General features: G+C 35.8%; 3 long non-coding RNA genes across 11 annotated transcripts; 2 read left to right on the top strand and 1 right to left on the bottom strand.

Moving 5' to 3' along the window:
• Positions 1 to 2,372: 2,372 nt before the first annotated feature.
• Positions 2,373 to 4,099, bottom strand: LOC145223343 (uncharacterized). 4 transcript variants are annotated; one of them, XR_013859459.1, is made up of 4 exons: positions 3,269 to 4,099; positions 2,997 to 3,087; positions 2,893 to 2,929; positions 2,373 to 2,818 (listed from the first exon to the last, which is right to left on the bottom strand). It is a non-coding gene; the product is annotated as an uncharacterized LOC145223343 (long non-coding RNA). The 4 variants fall into 4 exon arrangements; XR_013859457.1 differs by lacking the exon at positions 2,893 to 2,929 and having other exon boundaries at positions 3,269 to 3,396; positions 3,472 to 4,099; XR_013859456.1 differs by lacking the exon at positions 2,893 to 2,929.
• Positions 4,100 to 4,101: 2 nt separating this feature from the next.
• LOC145223341 (uncharacterized) lies at positions 4,102 to 6,975 on the top strand. 6 transcript variants are annotated; one of them, XR_013859452.1, is made up of 6 exons: positions 4,239 to 5,079; positions 5,257 to 5,346; positions 5,441 to 6,480; positions 6,542 to 6,589; positions 6,650 to 6,706; positions 6,777 to 6,975. It is a non-coding gene; the product is annotated as an uncharacterized LOC145223341 (long non-coding RNA). The 6 variants fall into 6 exon arrangements; XR_013859453.1 differs by having other exon boundaries at positions 4,240 to 5,079; positions 5,648 to 6,480; XR_013859450.1 differs by lacking the exons at positions 6,542 to 6,589; positions 6,650 to 6,706; positions 6,777 to 6,975 and adding an exon at positions 4,102 to 4,209 and having other exon boundaries at positions 4,945 to 5,079; positions 5,441 to 5,592; positions 5,648 to 5,948.
• A 2,816-nt stretch (positions 6,976 to 9,791) lies between these two features.
• On the top strand, positions 9,792 to 11,734 carry LOC145223345 (uncharacterized). Its single transcript, XR_013859461.1, has 3 exons — positions 9,792 to 10,688; positions 10,776 to 10,817; positions 10,981 to 11,734. It is a non-coding gene; the product is annotated as an uncharacterized LOC145223345 (long non-coding RNA).
• Positions 11,735 to 13,156: the final 1,422 nt, after the last annotated feature.

Here is a 13,156-nt window from a genome sequence, read left to right as displayed (position 1 = left end):
ACTGGTCAAGTTTAGAGTATTTTATAAGTATTTTGAATACCACTTGCAAGAGGCTTCGATGATAACCAAAGCTTGCTTTTTAACAGCAGGACAACTTCGTTCGCATTTGTTGAGTGTACAAAGGAGTAAAAAACACGTTTACAATGATGGCAATTTGTTGCAAAGCTAATAGCAGATATTTTTGTTAGTAGAAGTAGCTTTCACGTATTTTTGTAGTGTTACTGGTTACTCTGCTGTCGCATACAGTTGCTTTACATGTTTTTTACAGGCATCACGTGGCCTACATCAAGCTCATTTACAGGCATCAAGTAAACCATTTCAGTTGATTATTATCTGCACAACTACAATTTGTATTTCAACTGCTAATCGTTGATTGTTTATCCAGAGGATTGTTCGTTGCTACTGCACGGCAAGAGGTTACTGCGGGTCAATGTATACGCCGTCACACAATCAAATGACGAAGCTTCTTACCTGGCCAACGTTGGTTAGACTAAGATGGTTCGTATGACAAGGTTTTTGCAGGGTTTCCAACCAGTTAATGCAAAGATTATTCAAAATTTTTTTTCATCAAACTAATAACTGCTTTTTTAACTTGTTGCTTTCTATAATCCATAAAAAGATTAAATAATAATATGCGCAATGCAATAAACCGTGCTTTTGAAAAAGAAACAAACAAACCGAAGCTGTAGGCGAGTCCCAGAACCAATTCAAACCCGCTTTTTTATGTACTAATTAGTCCCAAATTAAATCACCAATATTGCTTTTTGTGAAGAGAAGAGGTGCAAAAAAGTCAGAGACCAACAAATTTATAGCGGAAAGCAACGAAGTCAACTATGGCGAACTCTCGGCGATAAAATGAGCGCAATTAAAAAAAAATATCAGTCAAACCCCTTATTTTAACTTACAGAAGTGTAGAAATTCATGGAGTCGAGTTGTATGAAATTTTCTGTCTTAGGTAGAAGTTTTTAGTGCTTTTTCACACTCGCCACAAGCCTCTTTACATGGACAAATTAACCGAGTTAACTCGCTAAGTTAACCCGCATATTTTGACGCACGGTTTGCGTCGCTACGGTTGACCGATTTTTAGCGGGCTAGCAGGCGGCAACGATAACCCGCCCGTCGACGGTAGGTTACGCGCATAGATACCGGGTTAGTGATTTGGTGGTGAATCTAAATGTGCATTTTTAGGGGTCAGATACAGGTTGTAGCAATTAATAATGGATACTGAAAGCCAAAAAAGAGCGACCTGGAGCTCAAGTGACATCAATTGCCTGATAGATTTAGTGCAGGAAAGCAGGGTTCTTCAAAAAATTGATGGAAGAACACAAAGAAACAAAGTTATTTTTCAAAATTTAGCTAAACAAATGGAGCAGTTTAATATGTTTTACACATGGTTAGTATAACAAAAATAAAACAATTAAATGCAAAGCCCCAGGAGACAGAAAAACTTAAAAGTTAGACTGAGCCTTTAACTTAATCAAGTGTCATTTATTGAGCTTGTCTGTTGGGTTTTATGTTTTGCGATTGATTTAGAATGCATTAAAAAAATTATTGCAGTTATGTTTAAGATTAGAATTTTTCTTGTTAATCTCCCAAATTCTTTCAATTGAACTACATGCAATAGTTAAGAAGCAAGTAAAGCAAGTAGACAAAGTGATTTGTTCTATGCATGATGTTTAGTTTCCTCCTTATATTCCTTTTAAAGCCTTTCCTTTTTTACTCAAGGGAGCAAATTCGTGAAAAATGGAAAAATCTCAAAAAAGCATACAATAAAATCAAAGTAACTTTAAACACTTCTGGTGCTTCTAATAAAGGAACCCAGTGGGAGTTTTACACAAAAATGAACTCACTGTTTCAACACAGACCAACAGCAAAGGTTCATATTTTTTTATACATTACATTTTTGTTGCTGCAAGCTAAAGTTTAATTACATTGCAGTACCTTTACGGTACATTTTAATGTGGTGGATACTTTATTACAGTAAAGGTGGCTGTACACAGACTGCGTATTCCGTCAACGTGCGTAAACGCATGCGAAAAACGGTCCGTATTCTGACGTGCGTAAACGGACCGAATTTACGTTCCGAAAGTGGCTGCGTTTGCTGGTATACACAGGATCCGAACGATGCGACGTTTCGCTTGAATGCGTCCTACTCCAAATCAGTTGTTTGGTTGTTCAAAGAAGGAACATCGCTAATTTCTTGCATTAGGGTCATCACGGTGGTGGCAGGATTTTAATATTGCTGAACTCGAACACACCGACCAAAAATGCAATTTAAAATGTTTACAATCGACTTTATCCAACCTACCCTTTGCATTTGCTGGTGGCAAACCTTAGCTCAAATAAGATACAATAACATCGCTAGTGGAAAACAAATGTCACAAAATATTTGTATTTTTTTTCTAAAAGACACTCTTAAAGCAGACAAACTAAAAAGTACAAACACACAGTGCAAATGAGCAATATGTTTATGTGGTAAAATCGGGGATGAACAAACACTGAAATTGTGTGTGTGTGTGTTTATGCAGAATGCTTCATACTTCCAAAGAATTTCTTTTTCTTTTAGAAACCCTCATGTACCCTCTTTCAATTGCCTCAGGCATTTTCTTATTTTTGAAAAATGAAAGGCAAACCTAGCATCAGTAGGTGGCTTCTTATAATTTGGCAGTGTGCTGGTTGTTGCCTGCAGGTCCCCTTACAAATAACAAAAACATAAATGCAACAGTATATACAAATTAGTTTAGAAGTATATTTGTTTAATCCACAAGTGCAATCTTCCATTTCATTTGACTTTTCTGGTTTGTTTCCATCTCTCATACTAAACACAAGCCTTGGTTACCAATTACAATGAAGATGTGAAAAATAATACTATTTTTGATCAGAATTCTTTACCTGCAGTACTCTGAAAGAATATTGTTTGAGTCCATGCCTTACAAACATAATACATACAGTAGGTTTATTACAAATATGGAGCATAAATCATTTAATTTACATACCTGTGGTGTTGTGTTTAAATCTTGAACCATTGGATTTTCTCTCTTCTTTTTATATAGGTGTTGCATATGTCACCTTTCTTTCACATTTTTTCTGTAAAAAAAAAGTAACAGGCAGGAGTCACGTATACTTCACAAAATGTACATTTGATAAGCAGAATAAACCCTTCCCAATGTACAATAAAATGTTGTCAAAACAATTTTTGGTAAAATCCACAACATTTCTATCACCATTAAAAATGTATCCACATTGAAACAAAAATTAGTTAAATTACCTGTTAAACCAAACTCTGCTGAAGTTGAATTACAGGCATTTACAAGGAAGATTTCTCTCCAAAGTAGGTTACTAGTTTTTCTTGTTTAAACTTGATTTCTTTAGTTGATATTGGTCAATCCAAGGATTCTACAAAAGAACTTATCATGATAACTTAAAGTACATAATTCACAGATTGTTGCAGAAACATTAATCAGTACTTACGTGTATGTAAACAACAACTATGGACTTATGATTTCATAAGCAACATCCTAAATATTAATACAACATGGTTTCGAAGTTCTAAATCCTTTTTATCATATTTGCAGTTCTCGTTTTCTGAAATTTTGCAATCAATGACTTTAACTGCCAGAACTAAGTTATGAACTGACCATTTCCTGACCCCTTCTCCCTGTTTCCTGGAAAGCTGTTGTTACTTACATTATTAGCTTTTTGTATCCCGCTGTTGTTCTACATTCCAGTCGAGTTCGAAGCCTTTCTTTTTGTCGATTAAAAATAAAACCTTGCATATTACTTCACTTTACTTCTATTGGAAACAAGAGGGCTTCAAGTCTTGTGATTTGATCAAAATAATTGATACTAATCACCCAATCTAGAAATATCTCTCAGTTTTGCACTATCACTACACCGAAAATCGCATGCGTACGTCCGAAAAAATAGAACATGTTCTATTTGTTCGGATGGCCTTGCGTTAACGTCCGTTTCGGACAAAACGCATGGTTCGGATTCTGTGTATACACGTCGACGGAAGGCGACGGACCGAAATTTACGCGCGTATACGCATGACGGACGAAAACGGACCGAAACGGATCCTGTGTACAGCCACCTTAATACTCGTGTATAGGCAGGCAAAGTCCAAATAAAAGAGGATTTTTTTAACTATTCAGGCAATGTGTAGCAGTGGGGTGGATTCACTTGCCGGACCAAGTAAAGATCCAGATGGTAAGACTTCAAGCTGATACAGATTTATTGATGTATATTACCTTCTAAACATTAAGGTGGCTGTACACAGGATCCGTTTCGGTCCGTTTTCGTCCGTCATGCGTATACGCGCGTAAATTTCGGTCCGTCGCCTTCCGTCGACGTGTATACACAGAATGCGAACCATGCGTTTTGTCCGAAACGGACGTTAACGCAAGGCCATCCGAACAAATAGAACATGTTCTATTTTTTCGGACATACGCATGCGATTTTCGGTGTAGTGATAGTGCAAAACTGAGAGATATTTCTAGATTGGTTGATTAGTATCAATTATTTTGATCAAATCACAAGACTTAAAGCCATCTTGTTTCTAATAATAAATAGAAGTGAAGTAATATGCAAGGTTTTATTATTAAATCGGCAAAAAGACAGGCTTCGAACTCGACTGGAATGCAGAACAACAGCGGGATACAAAAACAATAGCTTTCCGGGAAACAAAGGGTTCAGGAAAGAGTCAGTTCATAACTAAGTTCTGGCAGTTAATGTCATTTATCACAAAGTTTCAGAAAAAGGAAGCTGCAAATATGCCATCAGGGTTTAGAAATTCGGAACTATGTTGTATTAATATTTAGGATGTTGCTTATGAAATCATAAGTCCATAGTTGTTGTTTACATACACTTAAGTATACTGGTTGATGTTTCTGCAACAATCTGTGAATTATGCACTTTAAGTTATCATGAAATGTTCATTTGTAGAATCCGTTGATTGACCAATATCAACTAAAGAAATCAAGTTTAACAAGAAAAACTAGTAAGAGAGAAACCTGCTTTGGAGAGAAATCTACCTTATAAATGCCTGTAATTCAACTTCAGCAGAGTTTGGTTTACCAGGTAATTTAACTAATTTTTATTACAATGTGGTTTCGTTTTTAATGGTGATAGAAATTTTGTGGTTTTTACCACAAATTGTTTTGACAACTTTTTATTGTACATTGGGGAGGGTTTAATCTGCTTATCAAATGTACATTTTGCGACTATGTGACTTCTGTCTGTCACTTTTTCCTCCAGGGAAAATGTGAAAGAAAGGTGACATATGCAACACCTATATAAAAAGACAGAAAATCCAATAGTGTTTTATATTTATACACAACACCACAGGTATGTAAATTAAATGATTTATGCTCCATATTTGTAATAAACCTACTATATGTGTTACGTTTGTAAGGCATGGACTCAAACAATATTCTTTTAGAGTACTGCAGGGAAAGAATTCTGATCAAAAATAGTATTATTTTTCACATCTTCATTGTAATTTGCAACCAAGGTTTGTGTTTAATATGAGAGATGGAAACAAACCAGAAAAGTCAAATGAAATGAAAGATTGCACTTGTGGAATAAACAAAAGTACTTCTAAACTAATTTGTACATATTTTTGCATTTATGTTTTTGTTATTTGTAGGAGACCTGCAGGCAACAACCAGCACATTGCCAAATTATAAGAAGCCACCTACTGATGCTAGGATTGCCTTTTATCTTTCCAAAATAAGAAAACGCTTGAGGCAATCGAAAGAGGGTACCAGGAGGGTTTTTAAAAGCAAATGAAATTTTTAAATACACAAAAAAATCCTTTCAGTGTTTGTTCATCCCTGGTTTTACCATTTAAACATATTGCTCATGTGCACTGTGTGTTTGTACTTTTTTATTTTGTCTGCTTCAAAAGTGTATTTAAGAAAAAAAATACAAATATTTTGTGACATTTGTTTTCCACTAGCGATGTTATTGTACTGCTATCTTATTTGAGCAAGGCTTGTCACTAGCAAATGAGTTGAGTTTATGCGAAGGTTAGGTTGGATAATGTCGATTGTAAACATTTAAAATTGCATTTTTTGGTCGGTGTGTTCGAGTTCAGCAATATTAAAATCCCACCACCACGGTGATAACCCAAATGCAAGAAATTAGCGGTGTTCCTGCTTCGAACAGAAAAACAACTGATTTGGAGTAGGACGCATTCAAGCGAAACAACGCATCGTTCGGATCCTGTGTATACCACCAAACGCAGTCACATTCGGAACGTAAATTCGGTCCGTTTACGCACGTCAGATTACGGACCGTTTTTCGCATGCGTTTACGCACGTTGACGGAATACGCAGTCTGTGTACAGTCACCTTTACATGTAAATTCTACTGCTTGAGTTAGGGATACTTGGTAACTCCGTTTAGTCTTATACTTTCTTAATAAATGCAGATAATACAGTAGTTGAAGAAACAGGAATCGGCACACCTGAACCTGAAGGTATTGCTTAACAGTACATCTTGATTTTCAGTTATTAAAATTTCCTATGTTTATTTTGCAGCAAGTAATGATACCCCTGCTGCAGAACCACAGACTTCACAGAGTGCAGGTAGCAGTTAAACACAAATCTTAAAACTTAACTTTTAAACTCGATTGTTTCTACTTTTAGATCCAGAGCCAAACTCCAGAACCAAACAGCCACCACGAAAAAAACGCCGTACAAATCGTGAGTGCATTGTTATTAACTAGTTTTGCAAAACCTACACTATGTCAGTATTTGTATGTGTGTGTTCCAGAATCATCTGAAGATGGATCCTTCTCTACATTTGTGAAGGTTTACAATGACAATTGTGAAAAGGATCGCCAGTTAATGAGAGAAATAATGACCGAAATAAGAAGTGACTTCGCAAGTGGTGTGGCTGAACTTACTAAGTGTATGGTTGTTGAGGTACTCAGTGACTCAACTATGCCTGAAGAATAAAATTCACAAAACAATGTATGTGTACAGCATTTTTTAACATAACAAAGCAGGTCATTTAAAGGAAGCGGCTAGATTCACGCAATGGCAAAGATTTTACAACATGTGACAGCAAAGCATTTCTACATAGTACACCATCTTGGTCTGCAGCATCACATGGAGGACTAACTGGCTGCTGAGGCACAACAGTAGTGAATTGCAGTCGGCCCACAGTATCAGCAATGGGCACATTTAAATCTTCACACATATTATGTAATATGCAGCAAGCCCCAATGATTTTAGGAGCAAAAGTTATACCACACTCAATTTTTCTTAAAATACGCCATCGTGCCTTTAGTTTTCCAAATGCATTTTCAACTGCTATTCGTGCACTGCTGTGATAGCAGTTGAAAGATTCCTTTTCTGCTGAAAGATTTGAACCAATAAATGGCTTAATTAACCAGGACAGCAGTGGGTATGCTGGATCACCAAGGATTAGTAATGGCACATGAAATCCCTCAATTACAATCGGGACCTTTAAACAAAAAAACAACATTTAAAACTCAGTTTATCACTAAAACACCATGTGTATCAAATACCAACCTGTGGAAGCATATTGGAATTTTTAAATAATCCAGAGTTCTTGAAGACTGTAGCATCGTGGCAACTTCCTGGCATTTTTACAGAAATGTTTCTGAAACTGAAAAAAATCGAGTGACCTCATGTATACAAATAAAACATAACTTTGCTTACCGGTACATGTCATCCACAACACCCTGCAGAACCAAAGAATCCCAACCTTTTCTGTTAGTGTAATCCTTTTTTCCTTTAACTGGAGCAGTTACTGCTATGTGGCTACCATCAATACAGCCCATTACCTAGGAACAAAGAGCAATTATATACACCCTGCAAATTTAAAACATATTTTCTCATACCTGAGGAAAGTGTGACTTTTCCTCGAATCTTCTGGCTATTTCTTGGGCCTCTTCATTGCCAGGCATAAATATGTGATTTGTTATCTGTTTTACGAGGGCATTACACAACCTGATATAAAAGCAAGTTTTTAGTTGTTTTAGACATGACCTGATACAAAAGCAAGTTTTTAGCTATTTTAGACAAGAATATAATTCTCAAAACTTACCGCAATAGACAGTTGTGTACAGAAGCTTCACTAACTCCAAACAGTTCACCTATGGTTCTGTACTCAGCAGAGGATGCAAGCTTGTATAAACCAATGGCAACACGTTTTTTTGTATCAATTGGTTGTCTAACAGCAAATTCGTCTGAAAAATACAAAAGTACTGAAAAAAAACCAAAAAAAAAAGAATTGTCAACTAACCAGGTTTCATTTCATTCCAGACCAATCCAACTAATCGTTCAAAGTCAGCTTTGCGCATTCTAAAATGTTTTATCCACTGGGAATCATCAAAATTCCTGACAATTTTTTCCCAAAAATCTTGTGATCTGAAGCAATACAAAAATTTTAAACCTGAAACTTAAGATAAGTCGGCAGTGAAATGCATAGTACCTTGGTAACATCCAAATTCTTTTTAACTTTTTCTCTGTCTGATTAGATTTTGTTTTTGATAAAACTGCAAACAATACCCTTCTTGACCTTTGACGTTTTTGAAAATAAGAAAAAACTGAGTATACTTGCAGCAAGTATTTGCAACACAAGAGGTAAAATTGAGCCTTGTTTGTGTCCATTTCTTATCAATTGAAAACTCTAAATTCATTTACCTTAATATCACAATACATCAAAACAATGCTTTGTAACAACCAAGTTTTAAAAATGTTTGTAAGATACAAATAAAAAATCACACGAAGCCTGCACCAAACAAGCGGGTTACGAAAACGCGCCATGTAAATTGAGGTGCTTAGCGGGTTAGAACGGGGAACACCCGCGATAGATTTCTATGCGGGCTAACGCGCCAACAGGGGTTGTGACTTTTTCGTGACACTTGTCACAGTTTGTGACAGGCGTCAATGACAGGGCTGGGGTGTCACCAAATCAGTGACAGGGCGTCATTAAATCAGTGACAGGGCATTACTAAATCAGTGACAGGGCGATTTTGCTATAGTTAAGTGTGCAAAACGAGCCATGTGTTTGTAATTTTCGTCGTATGTTCCGAATTTAGTGCGAAAGGCAGAAAAAAATCGTCCGTAGTAGTATGATGTTACTTTATGAAGTTTAGTTTATTCGCGCTCTTCTACGGAAGGTAGAGTGAAACACCTTGATTTAAGGGCTACCACTCTAGATATTTTATAGCTAGATCTAGAAAGTTTGGGTTAAGCCTAGATGTAAAATTTAGGATCTAGATGATGGCTATAAATTCTAGATAGTTTTTGTAACGTTTGTAAAGATCATGGGAACAGTACAAGCTCACAAATGTTCCACCCAGACCACATTATAACTGTAACAGAAAAATAGAGTGATGAAAAGGAAGAAGTAAGCTTCTTTAGCATCAAATATAGATCAATTTATATTAAAAACCTTCATATGCGTTGTTGTTTGGCTAATATATTACATTAAATTGGATTATTTTATGTTTAGTTAGATATATTTTTGGATGTTTTGTTTTTCAATCTAAATGATTCTAGATATATATTTAAAACTGGATTATTTCATTCAAACCAAAGTGGCAGCCCTGCTTGATTTCAATTAGTCAGCCACTACTGCAAACCATACTAAGCAGCAACAGGACTAAATCCATGGATAATTATAAAAAATACTTCCCAAACATAAGCAATTACATCTTAAAATTGTAAAATGTTGTGCAATATTTCGTGCTTATGACTTTAATAAGGCATTTGTTAAATCTTGAAAAATTGCAAGCAGCAAAGGTAAGTGTGTTTTTTACAATTTTTGAACTTTCATTGTCTGCCAGGCAGTCTGACGAGCTCTAACAGGGCGAAAAAGTTCAATCACTTATTTTTAGTCGCTTTGTTTATTATTTAAATATGTCTAAGCTCTGTGGTGTGTCACATTGTGATATCTGATTGCCATATTTAATTAACAGTATGAATGTTACTTGCAAAAAAAGAGGAGCTCATCTGAGTTTCCAAACAATACAATACTTTTTACACATGTAGATTGGACCAACACATTTAGCTGTTTGAAAACAGTAGATTGTTCATGTTTTTTGGTTTATTTCTTGGGAGAAAGCCATCAACATTTAAAGATTGGAAACCTATTAACAGTAAACAATATTAAGAAAGTATTAGGCAACTACCAGCACAAAAGAAAGCGATTCAATACTGGTTCTAACAGACTTGGAGGAGTAAAACATTTGTTTTGTTTGGTGTTTTAACTAATTTCTTAGTTATCCTTTTTTTGGGATTCATCTTTGCTTATACACTTTATCCACCTTCCTTTTTATTTCATTTTTGTAACTGACTCCACACAATGTTTAAACTGATCTTATTTAGATCTGATTGATTCAACAACAAGCAACAGAAGTATCTGTAAAATAGTAAAAAAATGACACAGTATTACCATTGTATATTTTTGTTACAAAACATTGGTCAGAAAACAACCAGCCACTCTTGTGATTGTTTTCATTAATTAAAAGTATTTGCTAATCGGTTGTTTGAAGGGTTACAAGAAAAACATAAGAATAATCCTTAAAGGTTGCTGAATTTGTTAAACACAACCTTAAAAAAACGTACCCTAATAGTATTGTTTTCTAGTTCGAGAAGAGCACTGCTTCATTACAGGAATAAAATTGGTCAAAAAAGTTAGATGAATCCGGTAAGACCATTAAATATTTTTCATTTTTAAGCTTTAAAAGCAATTCTAGTGATGCTGCTAATCATTCATAATATCATTTTATTTTAGACAGTCTTCTTTAGCTATGTAGCCAATGTGATTAGAAAATAGGTAAGTTTTTTTTTTGTTTTAGACAGCTTTTTTTGTTCACTTTATACATAATTAATTTTGATATAGTGCACAAAATGTTAAAACAATGGTAAAAGCATAATTTTTTTTATCACGTGTACATAAAAACTGTGTGCTTATCTACATGTAAAACTTTTGTGAGCAGATTGGATGTGACAGTTGCAGATCATGTCATCACATCAAATGTGTGGGAATCAACACCTCTAAGCTTGGAATAATTCAGTCTTGGCAATGTCCTGTTTGCTTAAAATTTGTGATATTATGGGTCCCCTAAAGGATGCACATTTTGATTTTACCCAATTTGTTTTTTCCCTGAAGTTTTTTCGCAGCAGATTGTGGATATGGTCATGTAGATAGACATTTGTCTTGACAGCTCCAGTATTTAAGCCACAGGCCACTAAAGTTTAAAAACATTTCTCATAATCCGACGCACCACAAACAACGAGTTTCTGTGATGTTGTAGGGATATAAAGGCAACCAAAAATGTGTTGCAAGTGTTACTTGCATTCATTTGGGCTGGTTATTTTGGCAGTTTTAACAGCCTTAAACAATAACCAATTGGGGTTTAATTTTAAAGGACTGTTGATTGGCTGATTGTGGTTTGTTATTTTATTATTATGCACATAGTAACCCGTTACTAACCTGCTTCCCCCAAAGATGGGTGTTTTTTTACATTTTGATGTGTCAATTGTTGTGTTTTACCCAATGCTCTCACTATTTCCCTTTTCTTTTCTTATTTACTTATAATGCATTGTCACATGAGTATTAATCGATACACTGACAGCTAGAGAATATGGTGCGCTTGCTTAGATTTTTAAGTTCTTTATCACATCTAGTCTTTATGTTAGGCATTCATAAATTTGTTGTTTTTTGTTTAATAATAAAAGTTGTCTGAAATATTTTTTCATGCTTTATGATTACTGAAGAAGTTTTTGTAACAACAATATTGCCCTAACATTTTTAATAAGTTCCTGAATATAATTGTAGTCCTGGGACCGTTGGCGCATTTTCTCTATCTATCTTAATCCTCTGCCAGTCCTATGCAGTTCGTTCTGGGTCTCCCCCGTGTCTTCTCATGACCTTTAACAGTCCTGTGCATGATTCCATATCACATGGCCGAACCGTTGCAACTTTCGTCTCCATGTCACTTCTTCATTGAGACTGCTTCCAGTTGTTCACCTTCCATTGTAATGTCTATGTCGCTCTCTTTATCATTTTGCCTTGACCTTACCATGATCTTGCTTTTTTCACTTCTTATCTCCATTCCATACCTTCTCATTGTATTGTCCAATGTCAGTAAGTTTCTTACCACTCTGTAATGAATTTGTCCTGCCACTGACACTGTTTCCTCAAAATCTTCCATTGGTTCCATCATTATGTGCTCTAATAATATATTGAACAAGATAAGCGACAGCATACACTCTTGACATACTGCAACCAAAGTGCACTTCTGTGGGTTGTCACACATTTCTGGCCGTATTATACAGTGCTTTGATCAGAAAGATCAGGTGGAGCCTGATACCATGTTTCACCTTCATACTCTACAGAGCTTTTCTCCAAACTCTGCTGGTGGTGATGAAGTTCTTGATGTTGGTCCAAATTTTTCACCCAGTATTCAAACTGTTAGGTTGTGCTGGGTCATCCACAGAAACTGGTATGAAGAAAACCTAGTATTCAAACTGAAGAACAAGCTTCTTCATATAAGAAGTTTCTATCATATGTATTCATGATCTCTTGTGTTTTCCAGGGTGCTTTCTGGTTCTATAGCTATTCCCAAAGTTTCCTCTGTGGTCGCATTCATGCGTTTAGAGAACTCAGATGTTAGTTCTGGCAACAATGCTTAAAATCTGCCTTTAATCTTTATTTCAAACCTCTCTCTGCAACCTGGCTCTTTCAGACGACAAAGCAAAAAGACTGTTTTTTCGAAAATTATAAATCAGTGACAAGGCGTCATTTAATCATTGACAGGACGCCAGTGAATCAGTGACAGGGTGTCAAAATCAATGACAGGGCGTCAGTGAATCTGTGACAGGGTGTCAAAATCAGTGACAGGGTGTCAATAAATCTGTGACAGGGTGTCAGTAAATCTGTGACAGGGTGTCAGTAAATCTGTGACAGGGCGTCATTCAATCAGTGACAGGGTGTCAATAAATCTGTGACAGGGTGTCAGTAAATCTGTGACAGGGTGTCAGTGTGTACCTGACACCCTGTCATTGACAGGCGATAGGTGGCAGCCTGTCACTAAATTGTCACAACCCCGTCTCTAACGCGCATCGCTAACCCGATCATGTAAATAGGCTTATTATTGTAAAAAGGCACCA

Source organism: Phallusia mammillata, chromosome 4, assembly GCF_965637545.1.
Source record: "Phallusia mammillata chromosome 4, kaPhaMamm4.hap1.1, whole genome shotgun sequence".
NCBI lineage: Eukaryota > Metazoa > Chordata > Ascidiacea > Phlebobranchia > Ascidiidae > Phallusia > Phallusia mammillata.
Note: the sequence above shows the minus strand (reverse complement) of the source record. Positions and strands in the feature narration are given on the sequence as shown.